The sequence below is a fragment of the Lissotriton helveticus genome, chromosome 6, assembly GCF_964261635.1.
Source record: "Lissotriton helveticus chromosome 6, aLisHel1.1, whole genome shotgun sequence".
NCBI classification, from domain to species: domain Eukaryota; kingdom Metazoa; phylum Chordata; class Amphibia; order Caudata; family Salamandridae; genus Lissotriton; species Lissotriton helveticus.
In genome coordinates, this window is record NC_136067.1 from 285587277 (window position 1) to 285602132 (window position 14856).

Here is a 14856-nt window from a genome sequence, read left to right on the forward strand (position 1 = left end):
TTTAATGTCCCTGAGACTGCAGAACAGGAGGCAAGCTGTCAAGCCCTGTGTGTCACTCTGGGTTCAAGTTGTAAAAATCCAGTCCTTATCACCCAGGCAGAGAGAACAGCAGCCAGGGCAGGACAGCAGAAAAGTAGTTCTCTCAGAGCAGAAGTTACACAGAGCAGCAGTCCTTCAGGAGCACAGCAGTCCTTCTTCCTGGCATAGTATCTACAGGTCCAGCAGTTTACTAATTTGGTGAGGTCAAAGGCCCAGTATTTATGCTTTGGTGTCCTGGTTCTGGAAGATGGAAGAAGATTCCGAAATGGTAATTTGAGGTTCTCTGGATATCCTGCTTCCCCAGTCCTGGCTTTGAGCTGGCTACACTAACAATACAGGATTGTTAGGCCCATTGTGAGGTGACTGGGCACAACCTATTCAGGTGCAAGTGTCAGGCCCCCCTCCCCCCACACATACACATAAATCTGGAAGGTCCATCGGTCTAATGATGTGCCATCGGGTTGTAAACGACACACCTCAGCTCCCTTTGTGTGTGACAGTCTATAAGAAATGCACAAGGAGTAAGGCAGAGACACAACGGGCTTACGGACAGAGAAATACCAACTTTCTAAAAGTGGCATTTCAAAAGTTGTAATCATAAATCTAACCTTACCATTAAATAGGATTTATTATTACAAGTCCATAGGTACAAAAAACTACTATTCATCCCCTTCCCAGTCCGGAATCATACCTAATAGATGTATTAAGTATTCTCCAATGTTAGCCTATGGGAGGGGTAGGCCTCAGAATTGTGAAAAACTAATTTGGGAATCTTTCACTACCAATATATGTATAACTAAAAATGATATGTCCTGCCTTTTACTTACACAACACCCTGTCATATGGGCTACCTAAGGCATACCTTAGGGGTGACTTATATGTAATAAATGGGCAGTTTAAGGATTGGCAAGGCTTATTTTGAATGCCAAGTTGACATAGTAGTGAACCTGCACATACAGGCCATGCAGTGGCAGGCCTGAGACAGGTTTGAAGGGATACTTAGGTGTGTGGCACAGTCAGTGCTATAGGCCCATTAGTAGCATTTAATTTACAGGTCCTGGGCACATTTAGTGCACTTTACTAGGTACTTATTTGTACAAAAATATGCCTTTTGTGGGTATAGCAGTATTACTGTGTTTTAAGGAGCAAGCATATTTACTTTAGCACTGGTTAGCGGTGGTAAAGTGCCCATAGTCTTAAAGCCAACAAAAATGAACTCCGCAAGAAAGGGAGGAGGAAAGGAAAATGTTTGGCGGTGACTATGCAGAAGGGGCTAATTCCAACCTGTTTTCTTTTCTCCTATCTCTAATTCCTTCCACCAAGTGAGTGTAAGTGGCTGGGAATTTTGAAAAGCATTTCTCCCATCACCTTTGTGTTTTTCTCGTTATAATTCCCTTGCAGAAATATGGCTTTGGGTCCAGTGCTTGCTGTGCCACAGTTCTAAAGTTATTCCTCACTGATGAGGATTAACAAGACTGAAGCCAATCAGGCATTTCACCTGCACTGTTGGTATAGGAGCAGGATGAAGGCTGAGTTGTATGTTGCTAGTCTCTGTCAGATAGTGGGTGAAAAACAATGGACTGGAAGGCGGCCTGAGCATTGCCCATTGACTGAGACTTTAGTAATCATTCCACCTATCACCTTTGTTTTTCCTCACTGAGTCGTACTAAGTGTGATAGTCAGGCCCTGTTCGGGGAGCCACGGAACTAACAGGGGCTACCAGGCCTCAACCACTGGTTGAATCAAAGCTGCTCAAGTATTTTGCTGCATTCAGGCCATAAGTTCCTCAGCTCTTGGGAACCGATGTGCATCTGTATTAGTGACTTCTTTGAATGCTCTGTAGTCTACACAAAAGTACAAATCTGTGGAATCTTGCTTTGGCACCAACACTACTGGGCCAACCCAAGGACTTTGGGGGCACTTAATCTCTCCCAAATCCAACATATTGTTACTTCTTCCTTAATGCACTCTTGTAGTTGGTCGGACATGTAGTAGGTCTTGACGTTGACTGGCTCCTTTGTCATTGTCATGCACACAGATCAATGTTAACCATGGAGTAAGTGAGAAAGGGTGGGAAATTCAACTCAGTACATGTCTACAATCTTTCCGCAACTCAAACATCAATTTACGGGAAAGCTGTGCCCTGCCACAGATCCTTTTTTGATGTTGCTGTTCATTAAATCAGGAAGAAGCTCACTGTCTTCCTCAACTTCCTTTGCCATTGCCATGATGTTCACTTACCCAAAGGCTAAGCCCTGCAGGTATGTTCAAAACTGAGCATTACTGCTCCCAACACCCACTTGGCATAGCTTAAAATGTGTCATTGATCTTTGAGTGCAGGTTATACAGCCCAACCCAGTGCTGACCATGCTCACAAAGTTCACTATACGTGTAATTTAGATCAGTCTAGTTCACTCTGAACACTATTGCTAGCTTTCAGCTAGACCTTGCGCTCAGTGACCTAATAGCTGTAGCCGCTTTATTGATATTACTAGTTGTTATTTGTGATGTCATGTATGAGCATTGCGCAGGAGGGAGTAATGCTAATGTTGCCAATTATAACTTCTGAATTTCAATGGGTTTTAGGTTTTGCATATAACCATTATGCCGCTTCAAATAACGTTCAATTTTCAATGTATTTTATAGCAAATGTATATTTTTTCTTGGGAGTACAGATTTGTTTTTATTTGATTTCCAGACCATAGCAAGAAATTGATACTCACTGTCTTCGGCAAACCTCTGCTAGTATTGGACTTAGAGCCTAATTTAGATCTCAGCGAATGGGTTGCTCCGTCACGACGGTGACAGATATCCCATCCGCCGAAATATAAATCCCATAGGATATAATGGAATTTATATTTTGACGGACTGGATATCCGTCACCATTGTGATGGAGTAACCTGTCCGCTGAGATGTAAATCAGACACATAGTATCTGGCTGAAGGCCTCAATGTGAGCCCAGTGCCCTGAGAACCCTTTCAGTGGCGACTGGCATCTATGGGGCACGCACGATGGCAAAATAAATCAAACTTATCAAAAGCGATGTCCTGTGCTCCTATTCTCTTCTTTCCACAGGAACTGGATGCAGCAACTCCCTTGACCAATCCTGGTACTGCTCTCATGCTGCTTGAGAGCAGTGCCCTGATTAGAGGATGCTGTCTCAATCGACGCTCACAGCACTCTGGAGGCCTGCACTTGTTCTTAGAGATGCTTAAAGTGCACATGTGTGGCTGGCCGTCGCTAGATGGCCAGCCAAAAAGACATGGGCACTTTAAACTGTGCATAGACAGCCCACCCTCCTCCCTGCTGCTGTCACTCAACATTGACCCCGCCCATGTCCTGACACTCTATTCGGGATGGGGTATGACAAATTAACCCCTTCGATGCTCATGACGGAACGGTTCCGTCATGTGCTTCGGTCGCGCTGTGCTCATGACTGTCATGCTTTCAGAATCCCCTACGCGGTCCCTTTAAGAAACCCGGTATGTAAGGAACCTGGAAACAGGGAACGACGCTTCACGTTCCTGCGTCAAGCTTCCCTTGTTTCCGGTTCCGTTCCTGTTCTCTGACTTCGTTATTCTTGGACCTGTTCTGCTGTTGACCGCTGTTCCTTCGTGTAGCGTTCCCCTGCATCCAGCTCAAGTGGGCTCGCTTACGCGTTTGGTTTACAGTGCCTTTCTGCCTCAGGCGTTTCACAGCTGTTTGCTCCGCCCGGCGGCCGGGCTTTGCTCCGCCATCCGGCCGGGCATTACACTGTGCGTACGCACTCTCCTCTCCCCCACTCCTGGTGCCTCGCCCGGCGGCCGGGCCTTGCTCCGCCATCCGGCCGGGCACTGCTCCATTCTCTGCTTTACTAAGAACTAGTTCACGGCTATTTTGTGAACTTCTGAATATTTGCGCTGATCCTCAGTTCCACCCGGCGGCCGGGCTTAGCTCCGCCATCCGGTGGAATCAATCTCCCTCTTGCTTCCCAGTATTTTTTTGTAAAGCCTGACAGCCGGGTTTTGCTCCGCTGTCCGGTGTGGTGTTTTCCCTCATTTTTCTCCTTACTTAGTTAGTCAGTTAGGTTTCTCCTTTATTATTTTCCTGTCCCCACCTTACCTGCAAGGTCCCTGTTTCCAGGAGCTTCCACCGTCCCTTTCCATTATATTCTGGAAACTCTGTCCTTGGTATTTCGTGGCACTCTTGCGTGGATCTGGGTGGGTGCCTCTATTCCTCACTACAGGGAATCACGATGGTGATTATTCATAAAGACATCTGCGGAAGGATTAAATGGAAGGTTCATTGTGTACCAGACGTTATTGAAGGGGTCTTCAATGGCAGTTCCAAGATAGTTGAAGTAAGAGAGGGGTTGTTTAGAGTGCTATCAAACATACAACATCTAGACTATAATACTCCTTTCAATAACTGTGTCATCCTTCTTATAGCTCCAGACGTTGTACCTTATTACCACCTCCATCTGCTAAATCAGAGTCATATTAAGAACTTGGGGTACGTGATATGTTTATGTACATGTATAATCAATATCCTGTTTGATTGGAGTAGAGCTAGAGTGTTTCCTCTTGTCATTTCAGCCTTCCTGATTTCTTGTTGCCTTCATTGAAGTACCCTATATTCACTACTGGAGAATACCATCAGCCATCATTGTCTTCCCCCTTCTTTCCTTGTTTTGTTTCCCTGTTTTCCCCTGGCGTGTCTCTCGTACTCTAGTGCTTGATAGAGTCGGAAGACCGTAGGGGAAGGCTGCGGACTACTCTTCGGATTCCTGACGCTCCTGTGGAACCAGCCTGCAATCCTTACAATGACGGAACGGTTCCGTCATGACCACACCCACGAATGGAATGTTCTGCACCAGGGGAGAATCAGCACCGCAGGCAAGGTGTTAAATGGTAATAGATTACCATCTTATTTTTCATCTCGGGGGTTTTGGGGGGATTTTAAGAGGAGCGACGCTCCTCTGCTCCAACGGAGGAACTGCTCTTCGTCCAACAGATGAATCCATGGGCTCCCTAGCTTTTTAACCTAGTATGTTCTCCAATGTCTTCGGGAAAACTTAGCTGCACAGAACACAAGAAATCCTAAACAACATTAAAAAAAATCTTTGTTTCCAGGTGGAAAATCATTCGAAAGAAGATGGCTGTGTGAGTGACTGAAAGTCTGAATGATTGTAATAGATAATTAGACCAGCATTTACTATCTCCAGAACCTCTGGTTCAGGTGTGTTGACATAACTCAAGACTTTCTCTAATCTATAGAGCCTGTTGCATGTGTTTTGAAGTTCATATGTTGCATCATAGTGCTATATATTACAGAGTTGGTATAATGTATTTGTAGTTAGGGCTGAGCAGAGATTTCCTGTGAAATCCAGTTTCTGATACGGTGCTGCTTTACCAATATTCATAAAGTTAGCATGCGCTTGATGAATCCAGATGCAATTCTTCATTTCACAATTCCTGCAGATCAATCAAGGGGGTCAAAGTTGAATGCAGTGATCTAGAAGTAGCATTACGTACAATCCAGACCGAAAAGAAACATTTATTAAAAATACTCAGATCTGTTTGGATGAGGGAGCATTTTTAGCAGTAGCCATTCCAACAGAGATGTAACTGAGCAAGCAATATAATTGGCTGAGATCGAGGCATGTAGAGGAAAATTTAAGTTAAATATAGGAATTTTACAGAGCTGAAATAGACCTAGTGATGGACATACGGGTTGCAAGGCATGGGCTAAATTTGTAATTGTGCATGGTTGGTAGCCATCTACAGAGGGTTCAACGGTGGCTCCTCCTTTTGAGCAGGGGAGTGTTGTCCCACAGGCCAGAGCTGAAAGATAAAACAGTAATAACGTTTATTTATTACCATTTTATTTTTCAGCAACCGCCTTGTCCTGAACTGAGTAATAGGGAGGGGTGGGGCCAGTGCTGCCGAGTGCCAGCAGGGAGCTGTGCGCTTTAAAATCTGCCTGTCTCTTTCGCCGGCCGTCTTGGGATGGACAGCCAAACATGCGCATTTAAAAGTTCTGTAACCTAGCTGTCTTAGAAAGCTGAGTTAGAGAAAGCACAGGTCTTCAGTGCTCTTAGGAGCGCCGAGAAAGCCTGCTCTATCCAATCCTGGTGCTACTCTATCCAATCCTGGTGCTACTCTCATCCTGTGAGAGCAGGGCCAGGATTGGTTAGTGCAGTTTCTGGTTCCGCTGGATGAAAGACGACCGGTAGAGGAGGACGTTGCGTCGCGCTTCAAAGAAAGTGATTTATTTATTCAGTTCTCCCCCCCCACCACCATCCCCGACCACCCTCGGTACATGGCAGCTGCCACTGTAAGTGTTGCATGTTCATTGAAAGCATAAGGTGGCCATGTATAGATGTCAGGCTAGCTACACAGTTTTATTTTTTCCATTTTATTTTGTGGCATTAGCATGCATTGAAATAATAATAACAGAAAATAACAATTGCACCATACTTGCCAAGGCCAGGCATATTTGTTTTGCCAATGCTTGGTTTTAAGTAGTGAATATAATATTAAGAACAATGTATTTTCTTTTTGCAAAGCAACTGCAATTGAATGCAAGTGCCTGTCCGATGACTGTAGCTGTATAGATAATGCTCTTGGTTTGAGCAATGAAAGATCTCTGCACGCACAATGACTGCTCAGCGCAATATCAGTAAGTTATTAGTTTTCATGGTAGGTGTGTTTGTCACTTTTAGATAGCAGGATGTACTCTAATTTTTGCTGGCATTCACAAATTGATCTTTATTATGAATGTTTCCTAATAGTAGTTAAGAGTGTCTAATGCTTTGTATTTAGCACCTTTTCATGGTTGTGTCTCTTCTTCTGCTGCGTACAGTCCTTTGAATGATTCCCCAGAATTCCTCGGAAGGTTTGTAACGTGACGCGTTTGCTAGTGCCAGTATTTTGATCCTGGTCACAGCATCACAGTAGGTAATGCTACAGTCATGATCTATTGGAGAAACTCTAGATCGAGAAATGTTTGCAATATTTTACATTGTGTTCATGTACTCTGTCATGCGGTGTTGTGTTACTGACTCGAGATCACTGCAATGCCAGCATTTACTTCCTGGTCACAACTTCTCAATGGCTAGTCTTAATGCATTTTTTGAGATTGCTGTGTCTGGAGTATATGCTTAGGGCCATAGTCACTGCATCGGTTTGATTCACTGTGTTAATCGTTGAGCGTATTTGCGCCTTATAAGTAGAGAATGCAAGAAAGGTACTATTTGATGGAAACATGAACCTGTCTCCTTTGGCGGTTCCTCTAAGAGCCTACGCATGTTTGATGTCATTCAACGCACCCCTTGTGTCAGACTCGACTGGTTCGCATTAGAGTACTCTTTGAGGGGAGGAGTCGCCTGCTGAACACCGTGTTGCTTTATGTCTCCCTCAGAGATGCCTTGGCTGAACGAGCCCGTGAAACCTCATGTTAACTTTGCTTTATGGGGTCCTATTCCTGTATGTCATCACATTTCCGACATGGCAGCACCAGCAAAAAACACATCTAAGGCAGGGTTGTAAAGTCCACTCGGTCCCAAAGGAAACCAACGCAGATATACTGTAGATTCTGCGGTCGAGCCTTATTTATTTAAGTTGTTTTCAATCATTTCTTGGAATTTAGAAAATAGAAAAAAAAATCACTTGGCATTCTGTTGAACTTTGAGTAAATTGACAGCGCAAGTGGGTATAACTTAATAAGGGTTGGAAGTTTACAAAAACAGGTACTGTGGTCCCAGCTGCGGGAACAGTTGGCAGGTGACCACATCTGAAAAAAATCTACTCTTTAGTTGTTATTGTGGTCATAGGTTTAAACGCCAATCTTAACACCTGTCTGTGCCAGCTGCTGTGAAGTAGAAAAGTTATTGCTGGATCCTGTGTGCATGTGGTGTTTGGAAGTTGGTGGAAGAAGAGACACTAAATTATTCCAGTTCCGCCCTGAGCCTAGAGTGAGGCTTTATTTTAAGTCACGGAAGCATAGCAGAAATGCTACCTTTCACATCTTTTCTTCCAATTGTTATATTATTGCCAGATTTGAAAAAGTTGCTTACCAATTTGATGGGCAATGCACTCGAAGCCCACAAAGGCCATCTCCCCTGACATATATTTCAGTGTGTCTACTGTCTGCAAACACCTTCAGCATAGTGTCCCAGACACAACAGCACTATTTGCCGGTAATATTGAAATTTTTGAAAGTTTGACATTGTGGAGAGTGGGTCATATATGGAAGCCTTCCAGTACTAAAAATGACAATGGCTAAGAGCAGGTTGTAACTGCATTTGTAATCTGTCGACCTCTCTTTTATACATCCCCAGTCGTCATAATTCTAGCGGGTTATTTCTCGATTTTTTTGGTGCTGCCCCCAATGCCCCTATTCCCGGTTTCAGTTTGTGTCACAAGGAGTGCAAGGTAAAGACGTAGCACTGTCTCGGCCTAGTCCAGACTCAACAGTGCCGAGCAGCGTAGGTATGTAGGGACAATGAGAAAGAAAGAGCCGGTACACCTGCTTTTAAGGCATGCTATCCGTTTTTGTCTCGTGTACGCTCCTCCTACCTGCCATAGCTCCTCCATCATTCCTACCCAACAGCGCAAAGACGAGGAGTGCGGTGGAGCTGTTCTTCTATACCACCCCATGCTTTAAAATTGCTTTCCTGCACTGTATGCCACACTTACCCATGTTCCCATAATTGAAGAAACGTACTTTTGAAGCATGAAGCTGTGCAGGAAAGCAGGCTCTGCTACATAAAGTTTTTACACACGAGTTTTCTGCTGCTCTGTATGTCACAGCTCCGTTCTAATGGAGAGACGTAGCACAGACTACCGTCTGCACGTGTTTAGCAATTCACAAAAATGCAGTTGTATATGTGCCTGCTGATGACTGATGGTGAGATTCTCCTGGTGTTTTTTTCATTCTATCCTTTTTGCAGCAAATATTTAAAAGCTCTTCCTGCTTCCCTTGTAGCTATCCTCATCTATGTCATCTGTACACAGTCTCGTCTTCCTGTTTTCTGAGAAGCCTACAGGAACTTTGAAATGAACTAAATATACATTTATTTTTGTGTTTGTTTTTTGTTTGAGATTTTCTTCTTCGTTCAGAGCAGTATACCTAGATAGTGAATTCTTGGAGTTATTATAAGGTACTTTACACATTTCCTTATGGCTTATGCATACCTCTCCCAAATTCGTTTCTTCTAAGAACGAATCATGGACAGAAATTATTGTTTAATCTCTCCATTTAGGTGACAGTCCAATAATATTCCATAGTTGGCAGATTGTTGGGGTGCCCTTGTACCCTAACTAGCATAGCACACCACCAGAGACATGTGCTGAATGCACCCAGCTCACTTTATAAATGCATGTCAACAGCCTCAGGTGGATGTGACGATTAAACCTGTAACGCTAATCACAACTGTCTCCAGTCTTGCTTTTTAATACCCAGACTACAATCTCTTATGAAAGGAACCTTGTTTTTTTCAACAAAGGTGTGAGACGGCCATCTGCCTTCCTATATTTTCCCATATGAGGGCAACTCGCCCCATTTGAAAGGAGTGCAAAACAACAACTTAACATTTTGTGTAATCACTCCACAGTTGTACTTGCATACCAGTTGTGGCGGTGCCAGCTGTACATACAAGTTTATTGTATTTTAACTTCTTCGGTGTTGTACTTAAATTATGTCTCACCGGGGAGGAGCCTAGCACACGCCGAAGATGGCCACGTAGGTGAGCAGCTCCGCTGGGACGGGACTCTCACCCCACCATCCTGATCTAATCCTGGCACGCTATCTCAAGATTCGGACGGCGGAACCCCGCGGCAACATCCTCCTGTAACTCCGGTCCCGCTGCAACACTGGGGACCGGAGCGCTGCGCCTAACAGTTCCTGGCCTCCTGGAGCCGGGGATTCGCGTTACTGCAGCGGCCGGCCGCGAGTTTGTCAACACATGCGGCTGCGACCGGAAGTGGCCCGAGGTGCGGAGCTTCCCTGCTTCCTTCTGTCGGTGGGGGGCGGACCCGCGGCCGGGGACCCTTCTGTGTGGCGCCGCTTTGATTCAGCGATGGATGTTGGCGCCGGGGGCCCTGCCTTTTGCCCCGAGAGGATTTGATTGCTGTGGCTGGGGCCCGGTGGCTCAGAAGTGGGCCGTGGGGGTGGGGGTTGGTGCTCCGGTCTGGCTCGTTGTGTGGCTGGTGCCTCCCCCCTTCCTGGAGCAGGCCCGGTCCGGCCGATCTGTTGGGGGCCAGGGCCCAAGAACTGGGGTCGAGGGCCCTTTTAGACGCCCTGAGCTGGGGAACTGAGTGTGGCGCGCGGCTGGCCGTAATCCCACCGGCGCTTGTGGCTTGCTGACGATGACCGGCTCCCCTGGGGCTCGATGGGGGCTGAGGGCGAGGCGGTGAGGGGCGTCGCCCAGACTGATCTTTGACCTCTGGGCCGCACCCATTGGCACAGACACCGTCTTTATATTTTGTGAGCCCTGCAGGATTGACCTGGCAGCGGCCGGGGCTCCGAGAGGCGGCTGAGGTCTCTGCTGCAGTGGCTGGGGGTCCGTTTTCGAAGGACAGGTGAGAGCTGCTTCGGCCGGTGGAGAGACGGGAGCCCGGGCACAGAGGAAGTTGGGCTCCCGGGGCCTTTTGGCCATACTGCTTCGTCAGTGGGGCCATTGCTGTGACATCCTCTCCCCCTGGACTGTTTCCCCCTCTGGACCACCGGCGGATGGATACGGAGAACCGGTGTATGCATAGAGACGATCCTTGACCACGGACCGGCTGGCGTAATTGTGGTTGGTGCCTGGAGTTGTGCTGATTGGTGGGATCGGGGCCCTTGGATTGATCCGTCGCTGGAGATACGGTGGATGCTGAGTTGACGGAGCTGGGGTGCGTTGCAGGCGGAGATGCGGGAGCTCCGGAGGGCTGGTGAGCTTGTGAGTCGGAAGCTCGATGACTACGAAGGGAGGGCTCGGAGAAACAACGTCCGGATAGTAGGGGTTCCTGAAAAAGCGGAGGGCCTCACCCCAGATCTGTTCGTGGAGGATCTAGTTCTCAATCACCTTCAGCCCAAAGGATTGAGCAACTTCTTTACAGTGGAAAGGGCTCATAGGGTCCCGGACGGGAGGCCTCGGCGGGGGGCCCCCCCGCGTCCGATGATAGCGAGAGTGCTGAATTTCAGAGATCGAGATGCTATCCTGCAGGCCTCCAGGTCCGGAGGTCCTCTGAAATTTGAAAATGCTAATCTCTCATTTTTCCCCGATTTCACGCAAGCGGTCCAGAAACAAGGCCAAGGTTTTCTGGGCATTAAGAGGAGACTCAGGCAGAGAGGTGTGAAATACGCCATGATGTTTCCGGCCCGACTGCGGATTGAACTGGACGGGAAAGTGTGGTTTTTCGACAATCCGGGAATCGCCTCAGACTGGTTGGATTTGCACCCCTGGCCGGAGTCTGAGACATCGGGAAACATGGACGGGGGGTGAAGTGATGGAGCAGGAATAGGGGTGCGTACCTGGGAATGTCCACGGGGTTTCCGATATAAGTGTTTGCTATTACGAAGATAAGAGATGTGTGTAGTTATTGAAAGGGAGTTTTGTGGGTGGGGGGTCCCTAGGAGCTGTCTTCCTCCTCATTACTATCTTTAGTTAGTCGGTTAGTTAGAGTGTAGGGCGACAGGCACACTGCAAGTTGGGGTCAGGCGCAAGCCAGGAGCAGGGGTTCAGGGAGGGGGGAGGAGGGTTGGAAATGTTTTTTCATTTATTGTTGTTGTGTGTGTTATTTGTTGATTATGTTTTTTTTTTGTTAGTATTTTTTGTACTCGGGTGATAATATTGTCGTGTTTTGCCTTCAGCAGGGGTCCGATGGCACAGTATAGTAGAGGGTCGGGAATGAGAGTGTTGAGTTGGAATGTAAACGGTTTGGGTGACAAGATCAAAAGAGGGATGGTTAATCAACTGGTTAGGAGGCATTCTCCAGATGTGATTTTATTACAAGAGACACACTTAGTTGGTAATAGGTGCATGGCCCTTCATAAGGGAGGGTATAAATTTGTCGTTCACGCTGGATTCACCACTGGCTCCAGAGGTGTCGGTATCCTGGTTAAGAACTCGTTCCCCCTATCTGTGCAGGCCACATGGATTGACCAACGGGGTAGATATGCTGGTGTCTCAAAGCAGGTGGGTTGCTGGACAGTTACTTTGTTATCTATTTATGTGCCGCCTGGCCTTCAGACAGAGACTTTTCGAGATTTTAGTACTATATTCCTTACACTGCCTCTTGGTGTTCTAGTCTTGGGAGGCGATTTTAATTCAGTGATTGATGGGGAGGTCGATCGAAGTCCGCCCCGGGCGCTCAGGCTGGCGCAGAGATGGCTCTCCGAGTTCCTGGACACGCTGGAACTGGTGGATAGCTGGGGAGTACGAAATCAGACTTTGACGCACTACACTCATGTCTCGACTGCTCATGGTAGCCTGTCTAGGTTGGACTATTTGCTTCTCCCCGCGGGCATGGCGCCCATGATTCAGGAAGTAAGATATCTCGTCGGGGAATCTCGGACCACCCCCCGTTATGGCTTTCTCTCGCTCTAGAAATGCCTAAGGTTGGTAGTGTGGCTCCCATCGCCGCCTGGCAGTTAAGAGACCCTGTCATTAAGAAGGAGAGTCTCCGGATGTCCGATAGTTATTTTAAGGAGAATAAAGGGTCGGTAGATTCCGCACAGTCCCTTTGGGAGGCGTATAAAACGGTTGCCAGAGGTGAAGTACTGTCTTTGGTGTCCGGGAAGAAGAGGGCGAGCCAGGCGGAGGTGGTGTGGAAAGAGGCGGAGGTTATACTTCTGGAGGAGAAGGTTGCCAGGGCACACACGCAGGCGGGGCTCCATTTGTTGCTCTTTCGGGAGGAGGAATACAAGAATCTTGTCAGGAATAGAGCTGTGACGCAACATAATGCCGTCCAGAGCCGTATATACGAACACGGCGGTAAAGCAGGTAAACTGATCGCATGGCTGGAGCACGGAGAGCATGCGTCCAGGTTAGTGCCTGAGCTGGAACCGCTGGGATCACGTAAGATTACGGAACCGCAGGCTGTGGCGGATGAGTTCTCTGCTTACTACCAGAAGGTTTACAGGGCCGGTAGTGACTTCACATAAGGGGATAACGCCGAAAAGATTAAGGATATAATTATGCCGCGTCTGACGGAGGAAGACAGGGGCTATCTTGACTCGCCGTTGTCGGACGATGAGGTAGCTCAAGCTATTAGGCAACTGCGATCGGGTAAAGCGACGGGGACCAACGGGATACCCATCAAATTGTATAAGTTGAATGCTAATAAACTTGCCCCCCACATACGCGCCATGTTCCTAGAAAGTAAAGAAAAAGGGGAACTCCCGTATGATCAGCGGATTGCCAATATAGTGGTAATACACAAGCCCGGCAAGCTCCAACACAATGTTCTTCTTATAGGCCCATATCACTTCTTAATGCGGAACCCAAGATACTGGCGAAACTCTTGGCCACTAGATTGATCAAAGTGATCACCACCCTGATTCACCCGGATCAGTCCGGGTTTATGCCGCGTCGCAGCACGGCACTGAATCTGCGAAGGCTACACGGAATCCTCGGCAGCGCCTCAAAAATCCACGAACCAACGGTGTTGGTATCCCTTGACGCCACAATGGCCTTCGATAGGGTAGAGTGGAGATATCTGTTCGCAGTATTGGCAAAGCTGGGTTTCGGAGATGAATTTGTTGGTTGGGTGCGCCTTCTATATGCGAACCCCCTGGCCAGAGTTGTTGTCAACAATTGCAAGTCTGGCGACTTTCTCTTAGAGAGGGGCACCAGATAGGGGTGCCCACTGTCCCCGCTGCTTTTCGCTCTGGCTATAGAGCCTTTGGCAGCCTGGGTTTGGTGGGATAGGTCAATACGGGGTTTGCGGTGGACGCCGGACTGGGAAGATAAGATCTCCCTATATGCGGATGAGGTTTTGCTTTAGCTCACACACCCTGAGGAGTCTTTCTGGAATTTTCTCGATGTGCTGGTGATTTATGGTCGTTACTCTGGGCTTGCTATTAACTGGGCAAAGTCGGTGCTTTTGTTATTAGTTGGGAACCCACCGGTGATCCCCGCGTCATGCCCTATTCATATCGAGACTACGGGGTTCAAATACCTGGGTATGTTTATCACACTGGATCCAAAGGTACGGTATGATAGGATTCTGACTTCTCCACTGAATAGATGCAAGAAAGACGTGGAGCGTCGGAAGGCTCTTCCACTCTCCCTGCTTGGGCGGGCCGCCCTCTTCAAGGTGATGGCTCTGCCTCGGTTCTTGTACGTTTTGCAAAACTCGATGGACCGGTACCGGCTACATACTTCAAGGAGATAGAGGCTCTCCAGAGACAGCTCCTCTGGGATAGGGGGGCCCGAATCGCCTTCAATAAGCTGACCCTTCTGTGGTATGATCGTGGGATCGGGCTTCCAGACCTGCGGAAGTACTATTGGGCCTCGCAGCGGTGAATAATATTATGTACGGACTCCACGGAGATCCGGGATACGCTATGGACCGGGGCCAGGCTCCGGGTGGGATGTTTGACTGAGCTTTATACGCTAGGCCCGGGAGGTTTCTCTTACTGGCCCGACCGCTCATGCGGTGCAGGTATGGCACGCTGCCAATAGAGGTCTCGGGTGGGAGGACAAATTGACACTTGCGACCCCCCTCTTGAATTCTGAAAGGTTGGGCAGTTTATGGAGGTCCAAGGGATTCAATAGATGGGATCTCATAGGGATTACGCAGATTAAAGATGTATGGGATAAGAATTCAGTACTCATGTTTGAATCCCTTG

General features: G+C 47.6%; 1 protein-coding gene across 3 annotated transcripts in view; it reads left to right on the forward strand.

The window, feature by feature from the left end:
* Window positions 1-14856, forward strand: part of LDAH (lipid droplet associated hydrolase) — a 1444635-nt gene that overhangs the window by 1196714 nt on the left and 233065 nt on the right. Inside the window, exon 7 of one of the 3 annotated variants that reach the window (XR_013596100.1) lies at window positions 6587-6699. The exons of the other annotated variants lie outside the window; for them this stretch is intronic. The gene's annotated coding sequence lies outside the window, so the exon portion shown is untranslated. The remainder of the gene's footprint in view (window positions 1-6586; window positions 6700-14856) is intronic. 3 annotated transcript variants of the gene reach the window in all.